The sequence below is a fragment of the Macrotis lagotis genome, chromosome 1, assembly GCF_037893015.1.
Source record: "Macrotis lagotis isolate mMagLag1 chromosome 1, bilby.v1.9.chrom.fasta, whole genome shotgun sequence".
In the NCBI taxonomy this organism is placed as follows: domain Eukaryota; kingdom Metazoa; phylum Chordata; class Mammalia; order Peramelemorphia; family Peramelidae; genus Macrotis; species Macrotis lagotis.
Genome location: NC_133658.1, coordinates 258,934,290 through 258,941,345, shown reverse-complemented (window position 1 = coordinate 258,941,345; position 7,056 = coordinate 258,934,290). Strand labels below are relative to the sequence as shown.

Here is a 7,056-nt window from a genome sequence, read left to right as displayed (position 1 = left end):
CAAGCATATGATCAATTTTCTATTGGAATGGATAAGGGAGAACAATTTGTCCCAAAAGCCATGAAGGCAATTTAAGCAGGAGTTATGACACAGAGCTTGACCAGACATTAAAAATGTCAAGGCCATCCACTGCATTCTTTTTTTTTTTAGGCTTTGCAGATTTTCATTTTTAAACAAACCAACCAACCAGAACTGAAGTTTACATGCAAAGTGGTATATTTGCCCTCCCCTCCCTGACTGGATTGGCTCTCCGGAGTTAAGAGTGAAAGCAGAAAGGCTCACATAGACTAATGAAATAAAAGCAGACTCCCAGGAAACTGTATGTGAGCAAAAAATGTGGAGAGCAAGATGAACAAGAGGAAAATTCTACTGAACTTTTGAAATATACCAAATAATGAATGGCTTAGCACAGAAAAGGCTCCAAAGTGAAGAGCAGCAATGATTATAAAGTAAAGTGACTGAACAGGTAGGAAACCGACTCACCATTGTGAGTCCTCCGGATGGCCTCAGCCAGGCTCATAGAGATGTCAATCACCTGTATTTTGGGACAATGCTTCATCTTGTCTTCTTGAGGTATTGTGTTTGTGACAACCACTGCTTCAAACCTTGCATGGTTAATTCGAGATATAGATCGACCAGAAAAAATTCTATGAGTAAGGATGGCATAAACTTTGGTGGCTCCAGCTGAGAGGAGTTTATCTGCTGCATGACAGATAGTACCACAAGTATCAGCCATATCATCCACCAGAATGGCCACTCTGTCCTTGACATCTCCAACTAATACCATTCGGTCGACTTCATTGGCTTTCTTTCATTCTTTGTGAATCAGAGCAAAGTCAACATTCAGCCGATATGCAATCGAAGTTACCCTTTTAGCTCCACTGGCATCAGGGGATACAATACAGCAAGTCTTCCAGTCAGCAATGTTCTCCCTTATCCATTTCAGGACAGCTGGCTCAGCATATAAGTTATCCACTAGGATATCAAAAAACCCCTGAATCTGAGAGGCATGAAGGTCCATGGTGATTATATGTTTGGCTCTTGCAACAGACAGCATATTTGCCACAAGCTTGGCTGAGATTGGGGCTCGGCTATTGGAGCCTGCTCCTACTTTGTCCTTTTTATCCTGTCAGGCATAAGGGAAGCAAGGGATAACAGCAGTGACTCGGCTTGCTGAGGCGATCTTGCAGGCATTGATCATGATGAGAAGTTCCATCAGATTGTCATTGATTTCACGACAACCACTCTGCACGATGTAGACATCCTCCCCTCGGACGCTTTCACCAATTTCCACACACGTCTCCTGCTTACTGAACTTCTTCATCACCACCTTGTCCAGTTCCAGGCCCAAGCGGTCAGGATCTTCTGGGACAAGTCCTGGTGCGAGCAGCCGCTGAAAAGCTTGATGTTCCGCATGTTCAGCCCGCGGGCCTGGCTGGGCGGACCTCTGCGGCCACCGCACGTGGGAGAGCGGTCCGGGCGCGGAGGCCTGAGGCCGGCCGGGGAGGCTGGGGACGAGTGACTCGGTAGCAAGGCGCGCTTACCACGACGCCTCGGCCATCTTCATCCACTGCATTCTTGGTCATCATCCTGACTTTTATGCTATCATTGGACTTGAATGACTCTAGGAGAGAGTGAGGCTGAAGACTTTGTGTAATTCTGCCTCACTTAAATCTATTTTCAGGTGAGTCAAGACATAATCCTTTGATGTCATTAACCTTCCTGGAAAGGACAAACAATAACAATTAAGTTAGTCCAGTCATAAGGTGATAAAGAGCCTAAACCAGGGTTGTGGCATTCTCAGAGGAGAGAAGGATGTATATGCAAGAGATGATGCAAAGATAAAAATCTAAGGCATTGAAAATAGAATTCATATTGACTGTGATGAAGAATTATGAATGACACCAACATTGCAAACTTGAGAGGATTATACTGTCCTCAGCTGCAATATGGAATTATAGAAAAGGAGACTGTTTGGGTTAATTAATTCAAGTTTGAAAATATGACTTAAAGATGTCTATGAGACCTATAGTTAGAAATGTCCAATAAGTAGTTGGAGATGAAATCCAAGAGATCAATAGAGAAGCTGCTGTTTGTTTTTTATTCTCAAAGACCATATAATCATGGAGATAATGCAATAACACACAATGAATTGGATTTAATTGAGGGGTGGAGTGGAAATTTACTAGCCTTACTTTCTCCTCTGGAGCCACATGGGAATATGGGATTAGGGAAGTTACAGCTAGATAGAAGAAAGGAAAGAATTAAGCATTTATTCTACACCTCCCAGGGATCGGGCACAGTGCTAAGTGTTTTTTAAAACATCATATTTGATCCTCACAACCACACTAGGAGGCAGTTGTTATCATCTCCATTTTACAGATGAAGAAACTGAGACAAGGGTTAAATCACTTGCCCAGAATAACATAGCTACTGTGTCTAAAGCCAAGTTTGAACTCAAATCTGATTCCAAGCTCTGTGCTCTGTCTATTCTACCACCTAAATAAATGTTTTTTAGAATCATCTGTGTAGAGAAGAAAACTGAATCCATGGAAGTTGATGAGATCACCAAGTGAAATCTTATAAAAGAAGAAGAGGAAAGATCCCTAGATAGAGAGAACCCTGTGGCACACCCATAGCTAGATAGATCATTCTTTTGGACACCTGAGGACTTTGTTTATCCCCAGTTGAGACTCTAAAGCTAAAAGAAGTTGTTCTTAAATTTTATGAAGGAATAACAGGATGTTAACTTGTCTCTGTACTTCATTAGCATAGTAATACTTCATTACCTCTGTTATTTGCCTATTATTGTCTGTGATTATGTAAAGAGTGAGAGGGATCAATTTGTTAAAAAAAACCTTTCCAACACTAATGCCTTGCTCCCAAGGATTGTGTCCTTGCTGGACCACTGACTCCTCCCTGGAATGGCTTCCAGAGTGAAAGAGCACAGTCTTTGAAGGGCCATCAGGAGCATGACCAATCTTCACCCAGCAGATTGTATTTCACTTTCCAATTCAATCAAGGAAAACTCCTTCATTTCCTAGAGTGATGATAGGATTTAAAAACCTCTGCTGCTTCAGTAATTCCACCTAAAAGAAGTTTGTTCATGTTTTGTAAAAGGAAAATAGGGTTATTTACAGGTATGTGTGCTTCTTTAATATATCAACACATCATCTCATTAGCTCTACTCCATTATTCCTTCTTTCTCTGACCTCTTCAAGTAGGGAATAGGGGCAGTAGGTGATGAACCAGTCAGAGATTCCTTCTTCCTCCCTCCTCCCCAGAAATATAAAGAAATACAAAGAAGACAATTAGAACTGACTTCTAACCAAAAAATCATGCTGTTAATTTTTACCAGTGTGTGGGGAAAATAGGATCAAAGAATTCTCTCATTTTACATTTGAGGAAATAGGAAAAATGACTTACACAAGCACCCACAGTGAAGCAGTCAGGATTCTAAATTCTTTCCTCTGACTAAATCAATTATTCTTTCGACTTAACCTCCTGGCTAAATAAAACAAACAAAACCAAATCAAAAATATGTTTCCATTTTCCTACACGAAAATCTTTCTTCACTTTTGCATGGAAATAAATATCAATTATTGAAAGCTATCCCTAAAGAAAAAGTCTCTGGACTAGTCAAGTTAAATGTACAGATGCTCATCATTCAAAACTTTTCTCCTCCTCTTTCTCCTTCTTCCTCTCCTCCTCCTTCTCCTTTTCCTTCTGCTCCTCCTTCTCATTCTCCTTATCTTCTCCTCCTTCATCTACATCTTCGGATGTTTTTTAATATGAAGGTTGAGACCAATGACAGTCCTTCTTAATGCTATGAGAGATATTTGAGCTTGGCTCACAGAGCTAGTCCTAGACTCAAAAGACTGAGATTCAGTCTTTTATTTTTATTTATTTAATTTTATCTATCCATCTATTTATTTATTTATTTGTTTTATTTACTAACATAGGTAAGGGTAAGCATTTGATTTCTCTGAAATTGTGTCCATGTTTATAAAATGAAATGACTATTACTTGTGTTTCCTACCTTTAAGGGTTATTGTGAGAATTTCATTGTCATAAAATTGGGAATCATTATAATTTTGATTAGCATACATGATTAAATATGATAATATATGATTTTATTTGTTATTTTTTTAAAAGGAAGAAAGCAAATGACATTTTAATCTTTGACAAGGGTTTCCTAATCATTTTAATCCTTTCTTAAACATATAGATCCTGATTATTTTTATTCCATCAATGAGAAAGAACCAGATTGTATGGATCAAAGAAATAATTGCAAGCTAATGTGTATTTAGAGAAAGGAGAAGGAGCATAGCCCATGAACTTAATTGACTAATTTACTCAAATGCTATTTCTATCTCTAAATTTGTTATACATAATCTTAACAAATTATATGTCGTAAGTGATTAATAAGTATCTTTTTGCAATAATATATGAATAAATGAAAACATATTGGTATGTATTACAATTGCTGCCTTCAAATATCTAAAGGACTATTGAAATAAAAGAAGACATATTCTTCTTGGTTCCAATGGGGATGAGAGTCTACCATGGAATGAGAAGTTTCAAGGACAGATTTTTAGCTCACTAAAATAATTTCCTAGTACACATAGCCAAAAATGAAATAGGCAGATTAATGTTTTCCCCCTCCATGATGGTTTTCAAGCAGAGGCTGGGTCAAGGATATTGTATAGGGGATTCATCCATTCAGCAGGGAGTTAATGTTCTCCAACTGGAACAAGTCTCAGAAATTATCCAGTCCAAATGGGATTTAGGATTTTCTCTGCCAATAGACTGGTTTCAAAGGAACAGAGTAAGCTAAATTAGTCATAATAAGCTGATGATCACATTCTGTTTGTGGGATGGGAGGTTGGTGTTGGGGGAAATCATTACTATTTATATCCTTTTGTCATTATTTCCAGAAAAGGAGTAACAACTCAATATTAGATACTTGTGTCTGCTCTCTGAAGCAAAGGATACAATGAAAACAGGAAGAAGATTGGATTGTAAACATTCCCCCAGTTGCTAGTTAAAATATATTTGTGCAGAGAATATCCAGCCTTCAGCTGTTATTAGAACTTCTGTTGCATTTACATGGATGTCATTATTCATCGGCTAACTAGAGTTATAACAGTGTCATGCTCTTTAAGATACATTTGCCTTGATGGAAAGGGAAATGACAGCACAACAAAAATACATGACAAACCGCATTATGTATCAATTAGCAAATCATTCTGCAATGTGAGACATGGATCATCTTGAACATAAATAATGAGTAGTCACTTTTAGGGTTAGAGATGTATGCCTTCCCTCTTTAAAACTTTAGTGCAATTGCCAAAATGGTGTTAATTAATTTGCATAGAGATCATTTTTTAACATGTTCAAATTGCCCTAGGTCCCTAAGATTTTGGTAACAATCCTATTCCTTGTGTTAATGATTCACTTCCCTCCTGGCTGTGCTTCTGACTCAGTAGACTTTGCAACTATGAATCATCATCTCCTGGGATGTCTCTCAATTTCTAGGGTCTTCTCACTCTGCAATATTCCTTTACCATACTGGTTCTCCTTCTCTGACCTGCATTTAGGGGATCATAGATCCAGGCCAATTCAATTTCAGTCTCTCCAAAATGTGATTCTGATGCCTATGTACTTTGCCCCCACCCCATTCCCAAGTCCTTTATCCCCATCCTTTTTGAGTCTACTCTTGTGTGGTTTCTTTCCCATTGAAAATAATCTCCTTGAGGTCTATGACTGTCTGTGTTTGTAGTTTTACTCCCAGGTTTTGGTTGAATATCTGACATATAGTGCATGCTTAAAAAATCTTTTTCTTACCTAAAGAACTAAAAGAGAAAATGCACTTGAGGGGGATTAAATACTGAAGCCAAATGGATATAGTTCCCTCATCTTAAAGTCTAGGCTTAAAAAATTGTGAAAATAGAAGTCTGTGAAAATAAAAATCATCTTGTTTTGAGCAAGGGACAGTGATAAAGTCGATTTCCAGCTGGCAACAATTTCCAAAGCAAATGGGGGGGGGCAGTTGAGGACCTAGAATCCTCCCATAACCTTCAATCTCTCCCCTAACTCCCTAACTTCAACTTTAGTTCTCCTTTTGAAGAGCAGTTAGAAGTTGTATAATACACTCAAAAAAGGATTTTCCCCAGAAGCTAAGACATAATTCAGTATTACAAACGAAACAGATCAACTATGTCTATCATCTACCACATACATGAGTCATATATGAGATTATCTTATTTTAATTTTTTAAGCAGTAAATTTATGTTAGCCTATAAATGATAATGAGAAAAACCATCATATATCCACAAGTGAACTGGGCATCTTCCTGGAAAAAAAAATATAAGTTATTGATAACAAAAAAATGTGACCATGCATTAAGGAGAAGGAGATTACTCCTACTTTTCCCTTCATCTCCTTTCAACATCATAAGACACATGATAAAGGAAAGTATAAGAAAGTAAGCTTGCAAGGAATTATCTCCTCGGGAATTTCCCCATGCCCACATCTTTTCAGCTTTGATTGAGGTATTTGTTGGATTATAACCTTTTAGGGATTTGTATCAGTGCAGAGAGCAATTTGTTTATGAAGTTGAGAGAGGGGGGAAAAATAAGATTCAGAAGCCTACATAAAACCTATTAAATATGACAGAAAAAAAGCCATATCCTATAAATAGCAATCTGTGATTCTCAGTCTGTGACATTTTAAGCCATTTTTCCTTCCTTCCTCTCCCCAGTTTTACCTGTGATTACTCAAAAAGAATAAAAAATTGAGATGGATCACTCTTAATTTGTAACTCTTGTTATTTATATATTTATTTATATTTATATATATTTATATAAGAATCCATAATCTTATCTGAAAGGATAGCCTCTGTGTAAACTGAAGATGGGATAATGGTTTGTCTTCTAAACATCTCAAAGAATATTCTGCATTTCAACCTGGATCCATTCCTGTATTTGGAGCAAATAACCTCTTGCTTCACTGAGAATATTGAGATCTTCCTCTTCTGAATCTCCAGACTTCAAA

General features: G+C 37.7%; 1 pseudogene; it reads right to left on the bottom strand.

The window, feature by feature from the left end:
• Window positions 1–442: 442 nt before the first annotated feature.
• LOC141515989 (ribose-phosphate pyrophosphokinase 1 pseudogene) lies at window positions 443–1,416 on the bottom strand (annotated as a pseudogene).
• Window positions 1,417–7,056: the final 5,640 nt, after the last annotated feature.